At 33.2% G+C, this 15,919-nt stretch overlaps 1 long non-coding RNA gene across 1 annotated transcript; it reads left to right on the top strand.

Annotated features, from left to right (window-relative positions):
* Positions 1 to 4,014: 4,014 nt before the first annotated feature.
* On the top strand, positions 4,015 to 9,894 carry LOC127835359 (uncharacterized). Its single transcript, XR_008028479.1, has 5 exons — positions 4,015 to 5,310; positions 5,555 to 5,699; positions 6,268 to 6,351; positions 6,691 to 6,757; positions 7,544 to 9,894. It is a non-coding gene; the product is annotated as an uncharacterized LOC127835359 (long non-coding RNA).
* Positions 9,895 to 15,919: the final 6,025 nt, after the last annotated feature.

Here is a 15,919-nt window from a genome sequence, read left to right as displayed (position 1 = left end):
AAAATCTTCAAATGGTTAGACGAAAAAAAATATAATATATGCCTACTACAAGAAAGTCACTTGACACATACTTTAACACAAACCTTAAAAGATGAATGGGACGGGGACATCTACCTCAGTGGACAATATACAAATAAACAAGGCATTGCCTTTCTGATAAAAAGTAACATAGGGATCACAGTTGATAATTTTAACGAAATAATAATTGGCAGACTAGCAAGTATAGATATCAAAATACATGAAACACAACTAACATTAATTAACGTTTACGGTCCTAACATAGATGATTCCACATTTTACGAAACATTACAATCTTTTATAATTAATAACCAAGATAAAAATATTATAATCGGTGGTGATTTCAATACTGTCCTGAACCCATTATTAGATAAAAAGAATGGAAACCTTTATACTCATTCTAAAAATAGAAATATTTTAAATAACATAATTGAAAACTACAATATGATAGATATCTGGCGTACAGTATACCCAAACGAAAGCAAATTCACCTGGCACTCAAACACAAAACCAACAATATTTTGTAGACTTGACTATTTTTTAATATCTGAATCTCTTTGCAACATTATTGACACATGTAACATAAAACCAGGATTTATGACTGATCACTCTCTAGTTGAACTTAAACTGCATAATATACAACCTGAAAGAGGCCCAGGATACTTTAAAATTAACAACAGCATCTTATTGGATACACAATATCAAACACAAATAAAACAGGAAATATTAAATACAGTTCAAAATAATAAAGATGCAAACCCAAACACCTTATGGGAAGTAATTAAAGGAAATATACGTAACACAACAATTAGATACACATCATTTAAACAAAAAGAAACACACAAACTTGAAACTGAAACCATCAAAACCATTGAAACACTTGAAAAACAATTGCATCAAACAAACACAAATGATACCACCGACATTGAAAATGAAATAACATTAAAAAAACAAATATTAGATGGAATCTATCATGCACGTCTCAATGGAATAATACTAAGAGCGCGTGCACAGCATGTTGAACACAATGAAAAAAATACAAAATACTTCGCAAACATTGACAAACGTAGAAGTGAACAAAAAACTGTACACAAATTAGTAGTCAATGGCAAAGATATAACAAACATGACTCAAATACTAGAAGAACAACGTTTATTTTTCGAAACCCTCTATAAACGAAAAAATGTTGAAAATAACACCCTTTTTAAAAATACACATCACGCTTTAAACGAAGAGGAAAAACAACTGTGCGACGGATTGCTTAATGAATATGAATGTGGATTAGCCCTAAAAGATATGCAAAATAACAAAAGCCCAGGATCTGATGGCATCACAATCGAATTTTATAAAATATTCTGGAATGATATAAAAACACATCTAATTAATTCACTAAACTATTCATTTAACAACGAAAACTTAACTACGCTACAAAAACAAGGTATTATATCACTTATTCCAAAACCTGGAAAAAACTTAGAATCCTTATCAAACTGGCGCCCGATTAGTTTACTAAACAATGATTATAAAATTGCAACTAAAAGTATAGCAAACAGAATAAAAAAAATATTACCAGCAATCATTTCAAGATCTCAATCTGGTTTCATAAAAGGACGTTACATTGGTGAAAACGTTCGTCTTATCCAAGAATGCATAAACTATTTCAACAATTCAAATAATCCTGGTCTAATTTTCTTTGCAGACCTCGAAAAGGCATTCGATTCGCTTGATCATTCATTTATGTTCTCTTGCTTAGAAAATATGAACTTTGGTGAAAGTCTCATTCAATGGGTCAAACTATTTTATACCGATATTAACAGTTTAATCATTAACAATGGCTTCTTTTCAAACAGTTTTAACATCGAACGAGGGGTTCGACAAGGATGTCCACTCTCATCATCGCTATTTATTATCTGCATCGAGTATCTATCACATCACATCCAATCAAATAAACACATAAAAGGCATATCACTAGAACCTGACGAAGAAATCAAACAGTCCCTATTTGCTGACGATGCAACTTATTTTTTAAACGACACTTACGATTCTTTCCATAACCTAATAGAATCGCTAACCCTTTACGGAATGACATCGGGTCTGAAACTAAACAAAAGTAAATGTACTGTGCTACGAGTAGGTAAATTAAAACAAAATAATGTCCAATATAAAAAAGAAATGAAATTTAATTGGACATCCGATGAAGCCACAACGTTAGGAATTACTTTCACAAATAATGAAAAAGATACAGTTCTTAAAAACATACTACCTAAATTACAGAATTTTAAAAACTGCTTAAAATCATGGCATCACCGTAAACTTACACTTATCGGAAAAAACACAGTATTGAAAACGTTTGCACTTCCTAAATTAATTTATGTATTAACAGTCCTCCCAAATCCACCAAATGATATTATTAACGATATAAAATCAGCAATATTTAATTTCATATGGGACGGTAAGCCTGATAAAATAAAACGAACTCAGTTAATTCAATCTGTAGAAAATGGAGGTATCCAATTAACGAACATTGACTCATTCTTGAATGCAATCAAATGCAGCTGGGTTAAAAGATACCTAGATAATGCCAATACAAGTAAATGGAAATTATTCTATCAGAAAATTCTAAAAAAATATGGTGACTCCTTACTCTTTGAATGTAACATCAGCAATACTATCTTACATGAAATTGCAAACGAAAACATTTTTCTGTCTGATGTTCTATCAGCATGGAGTGATGTCACTCATAACCTAGAAACCCAAACAAGCAGCAAAACTATTCTATGGAACAATAAAGACATAACTTCAAACAATAAGACGTTTTTCTATAAAGATTGGTTTGAACGAAGCATTAAATATGTCGACCAATTATATGACTACAGAATTAAGGATTTCTACTCTTTTAATGATATATGCTACATAGACGGAATACCTTCAAATAATTTTTTGAAGTACTACACATTAATCAAAAGCATACCCATACATATTAAATCTAAAATCAATACATATAATACACCATGTACTCAAACAACATTCGTAGAAAATATACTTGGAAAAAAAAAACAACAAATAAAATATTTTACACACTACAAATTAAAAACCCTACAGAAAACTCAAAAACCCAAAATAAATGGCAAGTCCTTTTCGGAGTACATGAACTTAATTGGAAACACATATTTACCATGCCATATAAAGCAACTATTGAAAGCACTCTGAGAAATTTTCAATATAAATACATTCATAGAATTATAGCTACAAATAAATATCTCTTTAAATGCAAATTAACTAATTCAAATCTGTGTGACTTCTGCAGTGAAAACATCGAAACTATAGAACACCTGTTTTGGGAGTGCAAACACATCCAGCCTATTTGGAATCAATTAACATCTTTTCTTGAACAACAGCAACTAAACGTTAAACTATCTTTCTTAAATGTAAGTTTCGGAATTTACTCATTGAAATCAAAAGATTGTAATAATATTGTGAATTTTATTCTTATAATGATGAAATTGTTCATCTTTAACATGAAGTTCAAAAAACAAGTACCAAATTTTAATTGTTTTATCTATAGTCTCAAACTTAAAGTCCAGATTGAGAAAGAAATAGCCCTCAGTAATGACACATTACAAAACTTTGAACAAAAATGGAATCGGATTAAATTCTCATGATGTTTGTCCACTTATATACTTTTCACACTAATGTAAGTTTATCTTTCTAAAATATTTTTGTATGTTTTTTTTTTTTTTTTTTCAATCTTATAAGATCATTTTGAATATACAACGAAACACACAAGTCCAGTATGCTTTCTTCCGACTTTATACAACTCATCATTTATCATAACAATTCTTCTATTATTTTTTTCTTTTCTCTTTAAAAAAAATACATATTAGCATATCTTGTATAACATGTCTGAACTTTACTGCTTTGTACAATCACTATGTTGTATATATTCATGTATACATTGTATGTATTATATTGAATAAAAAAAAAAAAAAAAAAGAATTCTAAACTGCTAGAAGCATGTGCCTCTACTGAAAAAGCAGGAATAAAAGAACAATTTTAAGAAAAGAATGTTGTCAACATAAGAGAGGACAAGATAGGCAGCTATGCCAAATCTGACAGTCTGATTTTACAATTTGGTGAAAGAAGATTTGAAAAAACGGGAAAATTGGAAAATTCTTATTCCCATATTTCTTGTCGTATGCGCGAGTTGGCTAGATTGGCTATAGCCATGACAAAGAATTACCCGCATATAGACAATTTAACAAAATGCATTCAGTCAATCATGTGGACCCCCCTTCTTGAAACAATAAAAAATGTTGCAGTGTTCGAAGCAAGGGCCTGTTCTTATGCGTCACCGTCTTACATGGAAAAAATAGGAAGTAGTTTAAAAAAAATTGCCAAAATGCTTTGCACAAAAGCATCAGAGGTGGAAGATGGGGAGCAGGAAGAGAGAATGTCCCGATTTATAAAATGTTACGATGACAAATATCCTGAAAGAATGGTCTTTATGGCCAAAGAATCAATGGCTATTGAAAGGTTTAATAACCAAAAACTTCTACCCATCGTCGAGGATGTTGTTAAGCTGAACACTTACCTCCAAAATGAAGCCAGCATATTAAGATCCAGTGCACCAACTGATCTCAGTACCCCAGCTGATCTCAAAGAGATTTATTCTTCACTTTGCAAAGTTTCCTTAGCAGAGGTAATACTTTTGAACCGAAAGAGATCCGGAGAGGCGGAAAGACTGAAAACGGAAGATTTTGTAAAGGGCTCTGTTAATGACGTAGTGGATAAAGATATATCACAAACATTAAGCAAATTCGAAAGGCATTTGTGTAAATCTCATTTTAGGATAGAGACGCGGGGAAAAAGCCTCAAACGAGGCAGGCGAGTATCAATCCCGCTAACAAAAGAGATGAAGGAAAACCTGGACACACTACTTAGATTGCAGTCTAAGCTGCAAATAGAGTCTTAGTACGTATTCATGAGACTAAGTGGAAGAAAGCCATACAGAGGCGACTGCGAAAGCAAAGGTCACACATGCTTCATGAATAACTTCAACAAGTTTACGCAAACAATTGGCAACTTTGTCACAAATTTTGAATCTTACAGAAAGCAGCCAAGACATACTTGCCACGTTTATGGGTCACGATATACGTACACATAGGGAATACTATAGACTACCAGAAGGGACACTAGAAGTTGCAAAATTTTCCAAGATCCTACATCAATTGAATATAGGAAAAATCACACAGACAGATGCTGCACAACTTTATGGAAACCAAACCATAATTGGTAATTATTCTATTTATATTTAGATACTGTTTGAACACGGACAAGGTCTCTTAATATTTACGCTGTTAATATGAGCATGAAAACGGGGAGTGCAAATATGAAGTTTCATCCTGTGTTATGGTTATACCCAGGGGACGTTTGTTTACTTTTTCAATATATTTATATATATTGTGAAGTATATATATATATATATATATATTTTATCTGTATATTTTGCTCATTTCACCATAATGCTGTTTTGCAGACGAGGAAACAACAGTAAGCGATGAGGAAGCTTCAAGTGATGAGGATGTTGAAGAATCCGATGACCAGCATGATGAAGAAAATAGAGAAGGTGTTCTTTCAGCTAACTCAAAACCTGCTGTGTCTGGGTTTCAACTTCACATATGGTAATGAAATATTTGTGTTTGTGTGTTGGCATTTATCGTAAAAACTTGATGAAACTTGTTCAGTATGTTGCATTGCCAATATTTAGTCCATACTTTATTATTGAGTACACCGATAACAAATGGGCAATTTGATCAAATGTAATTTATTTTTATTTAGATGCTGTATATCCTAGATATGTAATTACAGATATTTTTGACAATTTGTCCATGTAGTTTCTCTGTTAACCATATCTAGGTCACTTGATAATTTTGGTCAGTTTGATATAGAATACAAAGTCAAGTTTTTAAACTAAAATAAAATTGTTTGGATTGCTTATCCTATATTGACAAACAGGAATGAAACTGGGTCAGAATATTTGCATTGACAGTATCTAGGTCAGTTTCAAATCTGGGTAGCCTAGACTAAAAAATAAGTTACTGGTGTGTGTGTGTGTGTGTGTGTGTGTGTGTGTGAATTAATTTATGTTGCATTAATGTTGCAAACAACATACTAATAGTTCATGACTGTGTTTCATAGGTCATTGGTATAAACCAAAATTATACCTTTCTTTCGTTTTTCATATCTTAGGATATCAAGGAGCAGGGTATGACACAGATGATAATGATGATGATATGGGTGATCCAGATTAAATTTACAATAAAAGAAAGCTCGGTTAGTTATTGCAACTTTGTCCTACTTAACGTAGAGAATTTGTCATATTATTTTGAGTGCAACGACCCTCACAATTGATTCATATACAATTCAATTATTGCTTTGTACCCGCACAAGAAATTTCTTTGTTTTACATTCTAATCAGCTAACCAGGTGTTTTACAAATTATGTGTTGTACTTTAATTGAAAACCTGAAGTATCTGGTCATTTTCAAATAGAAAGATGGGATTATCGCTGTTTAAACATAAAGATGTAGATGTATTAAAAATTGTTAGGTCAGACTGATTTCAATGTGATAAAGAATCTTAAGCTCACGATGCCTCATCAATATTGTTGTAGCTCCAGACAGTGAAGACTCGGATGAGGACTTAAAAAAGGCAAACAAAGAAAAAGAGATATAACAGTGGTATGTTTAATAGCATAAAAATTCAATTGCTGTTTAAAGCCACACAACTTATTTGGCATAGTAAATTTAAGTATAAATAAGAAACATATTTTATCTATGCCAATTAGAATATATCTGGTGGTTACATGGTAGAAATCCGTCTTTTGCGCTTTAAAATTTAAAAATAATCGTGTTTGTTAAAATTGACATATACATACAGAAATCCTACTTTTGGTTTAAAAATTAAAAAAAAAAAAATTACTGGCTTACTAGGCTATAGATTTTATGACAATTGTGCACACTTTCAAATTGCATCTTTATGTATTGATTAACATGTATTTCATTTCAAGGTGTGTGGCTTTAACATTTCCTGTACTTAGCTTGGACTATGTGGTTCATTTTTTCATGTACAGTGTTGCTTACGGTATACCACTAGGAGGCGCTATTAGAATGTAGGCTATACCACACCTTCCAGTGAACCAATTCATTAAATCCGAATATAGTTATTTGCGTGTGTAATAATTGTTTGGAGGAATATTTGCATTACTTTGCGTTATAGTATAATTGTTATCTTGGATAAAGCATGTAATCTGTATATTTCTGGCAACATGAAACAGCAAAATTGTTCTTTAATATTGTATATATTTGGTTCAGCATTGCTTATTTTAACATGATGTCCTCATCTGATGATTTGAAATGTTGTTCATATAATATTAATATTATGTGGACGACTTACATAAACACAAATTGTTGCAGTTGTCATTTTGATTCATGTTATGGTATGCATCTTGGTATTTTATAATTCAGGTAAAAAGAAGTGGACGCCGCAGGAACAACGAGTTGTGATGAGTGAATTTGACAAATATATGCATCTTTACAAATTGCCTGGGAAGTCTGAATGCGAGAAATTGCTAAAAGAAAACCCGTGTTTAAGTAGAAGAAGTTGGAGAAATATTAAAGACTTCGTTAGAAATAAGACAAAGACATTTATCAAGCATCAGGAAAATTAAAATGACTGAGGAAAGAACAAGATGCTGTAGATTTAAATGCTGTAACTGGCAATTTGCAAAAGTGTTTTGATTGGAAACAATCCAAAACTGACGATATCCTTATGTAACAGTAAACAATATATAACACTTTTTAACAAACATTTGTTGATTAGGCTGCTTGAAATTTTAACTATAAAGTTATATTGTGAAACGAATTTTGTCCATGTTTCATATTCTGTAGGGAAAGTATCGTTTCAGAAATGGAGTATGCTCAATTTTTAATTTTAATATAAAGTTAAGTCATCGCAGTCTCGTTGAAGACATTTTATAAACATGTTTGGCGACTGTCATTTTTAATAAAACATACATGCATGTTTTTTAATTGCGGTTATCATTATGCCTTAAATATATCCAACACAATTTCAAACCCTTTTGGGTAGATGTCTAAAAATGCTTTTCAATTTATTGTAGTAAATTAGAAGTAAAAGCAGAAGAATTGTTGTATTATCCACTTTTTTATAATCCAAATATATTGATAGGAACTCAAACTTTTACCTTAAGTCATGCTTTGATGCTTGAATTCACTGTATAGGTGATGTATTCAAAAATGGAACCTTTACTTCTGTAGATGAATTGAGTGAAATGTACAATTTAAAAATAAATTGCTTTGATTATTTAGGGGTGACAAGAGCAATAGATAAATTTGTGAAAAAATAATTGTTTACCCTGTCCTACCCAACAAATGATAAAACCCTTTTTCCCCAATTTTTACATCTCCTATTAAAAAACTAATCAGGTGCTAAAAGACTATATAATATTGTAAATAAGAACAATGAACAACCTTCAGTTAAAGCAAATGGGGTATAAAACTCAATACCATAATTAATGAAAATGAATGGAACTGCATTTTTGAACTACCCTTTAAATATTTATGTACGCTGGCAAATGTCTTTATTTTGAAAATGTACATATTTTTGCTTTTTTATGCTTTCTATTCATCTGAATTTGCATATACTAATTTCTTATTACAATTTATTCATACTTTTAATATGTTTATATACTGAAATATCTAGATTTTTACTTTTGTTCTCTATAAATACTTTTTAATGTTTTTCCAACACACAATTGCATGCAACTGTCTTATAGTTACAGCATTGTTTTCAGTTTGTAAACTCTGAATGTATGTTGACATGAAGCTGTGTTTTTTCTCTTGTAAATACTTGTTATGTAAAAGCTTACAAAGACATGATATGGTTTGTGATTTTGTTTATAAACAAAAGTAATATATACACTCTTAAGAGTATAATTTATAAATTATATGATAAGCTTTTGTAGAATATTTAAGAAAACAATTAAACATGGTCTAAGGCATTACGCGTTTGCTCTAGATGCTGTGTATTATGTGTCAGTCATTCTGTCATCTATGATAAAGGTACGGTGTGTTTTTATGCCCCCTGATCGAATGATCGGGGATATATTGATTTTGGCCTGTCTGTATGTCATCTATTCATTGATTCATTCATTGGGTGTGTCCCAAAACTTTAACATTGGTCATAACTTTTGCAATATTGAAGGTAATAACTTGATATTTGGCATTCTTGTGTATCTCATGGAGCTGCAGATTTTGAGTGGTGAAAGGTCAAGGTCATCCTTCAAGGTCAAAGGTCAAATATATGGCCTCAAAGCTGCGTAGTAGGCGGCATTTTGTTTCTGACAAACATATCTTTTGTTTTCAAACTTCTATGCAAATTGCTTTGTATTTGTATGTCACTGTCTACAACCATATATATATAAAGTATGACACTGTGATATTAATTGTTTTGCATGTGTACTTTTGTATGTCACTGTCTATAATAATATGAGCCGTGTTCTGAGAAAACTGGACATAATGCATGTGCGTAAAGTGTCGTCCCAGGCTAATCTGGGACGACACTTTACCCACATGCATTATGCCCAGTTTTCTCAGAACGCGACTCATATGAAAGTTTGTGTTGCATATGTACATATATATGTAACTGTTTGCCTGTCTTGTAATAAAACGTGTTGGGGGAAAAAATATACATGTATGCATGTATGTTGCTTTATTATGTCTTTGCACATGTACTCTTGTGAACAATTATTTTGTACATGTGTAAGATGTGACTTCTAAAATAAATAACATGTTCTTCAGTACAGTGTTCTTGTAGTAAAGTGTCAATGGTGTCCCTTGTATGGCTTTTGTTTACACCCGATGATTGTTTACACACCACGCGTACGAATTAAACCGACACCCATGTGGTTTATTAAGTGATTTTCAACAATAAAACAATACAAGTAACTATATACGTTTACTGACAATCCAGCTTGATGCCTTACCTACAATGATGCAAATCGCCGGTTGAATGGCTTAAGGGATAAAGTTATGTTGACATTTTGTCTGTCCGTCCGAAACAACTTTGCTCAGAAAAAGCTTCAAAATTATCAAATAAATTTGATCGAACCGTCGCATTACAATGGACGGCATTAAGAAACCGTGCAATGTTATGGTCCAGTTTTTTTAACTTTGAATATTGTTGTTTGGAACATAACTTCAAATTTAAAGGCGGGATTTGGTTTCAACCGCCATACAATATTATAAGAGAGACACGAAGAGAAGTACAGTGTGCAATAAATGGCCTGGACTTCAATTAAGTTTTCTTAGCCGGAGCATAATTTCGGAACTACATATATAAACGGATTGGCTGAATCGGCATACATTGATAGAATACATTTAAATTAGTGTGTAAGATATTTAGCTCTACCTAATCTGTATCTTATTATCTATATATCTTAATTGAACTATATCTACATCCATTCTGTGTTCAAAATTCAATAACTATCGATGGTCGTTACAAGCTATAAGCATCGTTTCATTTCCGAAACGAAATGCTCGTATGCACGAACACGAAGTGCCCAAGGACTAAATGGTGTATAATACCAGCAGCAAATATTGAAAGAGTGGTTGGTAGACTTGTGTGTTCTCTTTCATACGCATGGCGCCTTGATGGTTAACAATTGTTTGAAGATTCAAAACGTTATTCCGAAGGGTTAAGGAAAAACGGATTTTACAACAAGAGCACCGCATAACGGGTGCCAACGCTCGGCTGCGGGTGCAGTTTTCAATAAATGAAAGCATGTAAGAATATTTTTTAGAGGTCACAGTGATCTTGACCTTTGACCTAGTGACACAAAAATGGGTGTGGCGTGTAGAACTCATCAGGGTGCATCTGCATCTGAAGTTTCAAAGCTGTAGGTGGAAGCATTTTGATTTTAGAGCCAATGTTAAGGTTCGAGCACGACGACGGCGGACGACACGACACGACGAGCTGGCTATGACAATACCTCGGGTTTTCTCCGAAAACAGCCGAGCTTAAAAACACTTTACGAAGGTGTCACATGGACATCAACGCAGACGCCGAAGCCAGGAGGAGTAAGTAACTTCCCATATTTTCTTTGTTTTGTCTTGATTCAAACATCAAGATGGTAACGCCACTTGTTTATAATTGGACACTTTCAAAGATCGGAACCCTGGCTTAGAATAATTTTATATTAAACTTCACAGCATTTTGTGTAGTAACGCAAATAACTTTGAAACGAAAAGAGACGCCATGGGATCAATACACTGAATATATGTGCACTTGAACTCGATTTGGTCATAATATCAACAGGAATTAATAATTTTATTTTAATTTTAATACAACAATGTCACCAAATCTAAGCAATGAAGATAACAAATAGGTAACACAGTTTAAAATGCAGACTTTTTATGAACCCGACTGAGACAAAGATGCAACATAACAAGTAGGACATTTTGAAGTTATTTTATGTTGCTAAATATTCATGCCATGAGTAACATTGTCAATGTGTTATCACGAGCGGGCTTCAGTGTTGTGCATATGCTATGAGTATAATTATGCCACCTGTTACCAGACCGAGTCGTTTTCTAGCTATTGTTAAATCAGCTTTGTAAATATATTTATTTTATATAACATGTATATATTCGTTATGAGACGGATACAAGTTTACACACCGGCGACTGAAGACAAGTTATCATTTTTATTAATATGTCTCAAATGATTTAACAACCAACAAAATTAAGTGTTTGTTTTATTCAATTTGTACTTACATCTTCCACTTGGATTTTGATATTTATAATCGTCCTTATTTAACAGCTAGCAATCGTCTTATTTAAAGTTGTGTATAATCGTCCTCATTAAGGTGATTAGAATCTCAATTGAAGGTGTGCATGTATTTTGTCCTGATTTGGCCTGTGTATTTGTTCTTAGTTGAATGTGTGTAGCTTTGTCTCTATTTGGCGTTGTGTATATGTCACGTCTCAACTTGGCGGTATAATATCCGACTCATAACCAGTTGAATTTTCAGTAAAGAAAACATGCAAATGAGTTCGCAGACTTCTAATTTACATCTTCTCAAAGTTTGGTTGCTGTAAATGCATTTGTACTATGTGTACTCATTTGGCGGTAGTTTGACCGATGTCCTCAATCGAATGCGATTGTACGTATGTGTGTGTGTGTGTGTGCGTGCGTGTGCGCGTGTTTGTGTGTCACAAAACTTTAACCTTGGTCATAACTTTTGCAATATTGAAGATAGCAACTTGATATTTGGCATGCATTTGTATCTCATTGAACTGCACATTTTGAGTGGTGAAAGGTCAAGGTCAAAGTCATCCTTCAAGGTCAAAGGTAAAAAAATCAATGCAGCGAAGAATGAGGCATTGTGTTTCTGACAAACACATCTCTTGTTTTTATACTAAAATTATGATATATTTGTCTCCAGATAGCTACAGCTGAACCTGGCAGGTTCGCCCAGTTGGATTATCGAAAGGCGGACGTGTGGAATGGAGGTGCCCTGGCGTACGAGATCTTTGGGGCAGACAACCCTTTCTACAACACTGGTGAAGGGAGGCTAGACAGTCGCAGCTGTAGGCTGGATGATTTATCCCCCTTGCCTGATGATGTGCCTGCTGTGGTGCGGAGAATGGTGGCCGCACTGCTTGAAAAGGAACCACAGAAGGTGCAATATTAAATAACAATTCTTGTTTTGGAATAACTTGGATTTATCAATGTGTGTTAAGTGTCATCCCAGAGAAGCCTATGCACTCACATTTATGACTCAATGTTGATCAAACTTAGTCGGAATGTTTACCTAGGCAAGGTTTGAATCTGGGTCATGTGCTTCCAAAAAGTATGTCACCAGGTCAAATGTTTGAAAAAGCTTGTGTCCATTTTTTATTGCACAATTATACAACTATAGACTCGATCAAAATGAAACTTTGTAAAAATGTGTATCTTTGCAATATGTAGTTTTAATTTAATTTCAAGTGCCGTCCCTGTTTAGTCTGAGCGGACTGCACAGTTCAATATGTGATGGTACTTTATGCACATGCATGTAGCCCAATTAAAATCGCCATTGTGTCTGTGCTACTTTGCTTGATCTTTTTGTCAAAAGGCTAGTTTCTTTTTAATCCGAGCTTAATAGTAATGACAACATGCGCTGATGACATATGTGCATATTCAAGTACATTAGCGATGCCTTTTCGTTTAATCGTATAACGGCAGAATAAGAAGACACCAAAAAGGCTTATTGCAATATTTTGTTGACATTTTATCTAAAATCGGACATGAACAGTATCGATCGGCATGTATATGAACATATATATAGGATAATAACTGCTAAAGAAAATAGAAAGTACCAACACAAGTATTGCTATGCTGACGTTTATTAGAAGGAAGTAGAATACATAAAATGAAAGAACATTATAAAACTTAATCATGGTGACAGCGAACTAAGCAATATATCAACAGAGAATTTTTACACGTTTAATATTTGTATCAGTGTATACATTCTGATGTTTACATGCCCACGTATTAAAAACTCCAATTCCGCATACAGTTCAAATTAAATGATGTGTGCAAATATATATGCACAGTATGTAAGCAGAAAGGCTAAAGAAGACTGTTTGTTATCTTTGTTGTTCATACTGTCTTTATATACAAGTTATTTTAGTACAAGAACGAGCAGAATAGATATGGTCGGATATAAATTATTTTGTAATATATAAAAATGACGATTTACGTAGTTTTTATCGTTAATTATATGATTTGCCAAATACTGTGACATTCTTATAAATTTGGTAAGATGAATATTTACTTGTGAAATTGTCAGTACCAATTGTTGTTTATGAAATCTAGAGGTGCCAAAGGTGTCAGCATAACGTGTTAAGATGCAATTTGCAAAGTAGAATCGTAACTATATTTTGGCTACCGTCGAGGTCATCGGTAGCTCGCAACTAGTCGTTTACGGAAAAGTTTGTGATGAACATAATCCAACAGGGGCATCTAGACATAGCTGTTTGTCCGACCGGCCTCCCACGAATACGCAGGGAACTGTTGCGTTGTTGTACACCCAGTCGCGAGAGGTTTCACACAGGCAGTACTTGTCGCGGCACTCGATTACATGTCATTTTTGTCCACAGCAGTCGTACGTGTGACATTTGATGCCCGCCTTACGATCACATGCGTTTGAAGAGCGGACACTGTCCTCGACGCATTTCTCGCCTATCGGAACTAAGAGAAAACATGTGGCATTAAATAAAAATCATAGGTCAATAGGACGCTTTAATAATTTGATTAAACACATACAACTATTCAACCAGAATATAGCGCGTAAAAACGATGTCCCTTAATTAGTAACACTAATAAGAAACACGGAAAGTGTTTATTTTATTACGAAAGGATCCATACTTTGGAACAAAGAACGAATTTGTCGGCACAAACTATGCAGACCTATATAAAATACATTCTTAATAGCATGATTATATGAACTATCAGTATTTGAATGAAACTTCAATGCATGGAATAGACTGGCGTTGTGCTTACATTCTGAGTCCATGTTTTTTTTTGTTCTAAGATATATATCCGGATTATAACTCATATGAGTCGCACTCTGGTGAAAGTTATATATAAGTTGATAATTTTATGTTGTTGACCTGATGGCAGGTCTAAATTAAGGCAACATAGATGTTTTCAGTGTATGAGCTTTTTAGCCTTAAATATATCGATTTCAGAAATGCCATGTCATTTGATACCCGTGTATTGTAGCTATGTGGTCCTCGCAGCCATTTCGGTAAGTAGCAAATGATGCATACAAACTATTTTTTGTAACTATTATTGGGTTGGCCTTCCTTAAAACAAGGTCTTATAATTGTTATATCGAGGATATATTTAACTAACAGACGAGCGAATAATAATGTATTTCATTAGCGCTTCCGGTATTATAAATCAAACAGTAATGAATGGTCAATATGTTCAAAAAAGTGTAAGTTTCTTGAGTGGTCAAATAAACGCAAAGCCATGCGTGCACTTGCAAATTTCTGTGTCCATGAACACGTTTCCCTTAAGTTATTCAATGCTACAGTTTATCGGTCCAACAAATAAAATCTATCATAAGCACTTCATTTCTTTATATCAAATCATGCTAATCTACAAGTATAATAAAAAGAACCCCTGCATTATTTTAAAGCAATGATTTAATAAATGAACAAGAAATATCTTAAAAAAAAGATATACGGCGTTGATTGTGGTCGATGTTTATGAACGATCAAAAGTTATCTCTATGAGATAAAAAGTAACGGATGCCTTTTTTCTGCGCAGTTCTTAGCTACATCATAAGCAAATCAATTACGGGGTGCTGCGCCAGATTTCGTGGCCAATTTTGCTTTATGTGATATTATTACTCAGATATCTATATTTACAGAATAGAAAAACACAAGAAACATGAAAATAAACGAGTGCATATAGGTCAGCAGGCAATACTCGAATCTTATTTAATTGCATAATTATAGTATAGTGAATTATTGTGCTCATAAATAAACTGGTCTAAATGGATAAATTCTTCTAATTAATTTTATCAAAATTGGTCCTTATCATGCAAATGTTGAAACCATATTAAAAATCGATGATTGACATACCACAATAATATCGCCGAATATCTTTATTTAGTATCTTTCTGATCAAAACAGACTTCAAGTGCACAAAGTTTACGAGACGGCGTTTATATAAAGATTTCTGCAACTGACCGCAAACTGACCTTGATACCTTGCGGATTGGAATGCAATGCATTACAGTCACTACGTTATTGTCAGTAAGACCGGTGT

This window comes from Dreissena polymorpha, chromosome 6 (genome assembly GCF_020536995.1).
Source record: "Dreissena polymorpha isolate Duluth1 chromosome 6, UMN_Dpol_1.0, whole genome shotgun sequence".
Taxonomy (NCBI): Eukaryota; Metazoa; Mollusca; class Bivalvia; order Myida; family Dreissenidae; genus Dreissena; species Dreissena polymorpha.
The sequence above is the reverse complement of the archived record's forward strand: the minus strand, read 5'-3'. Positions and strand labels throughout refer to the sequence as shown.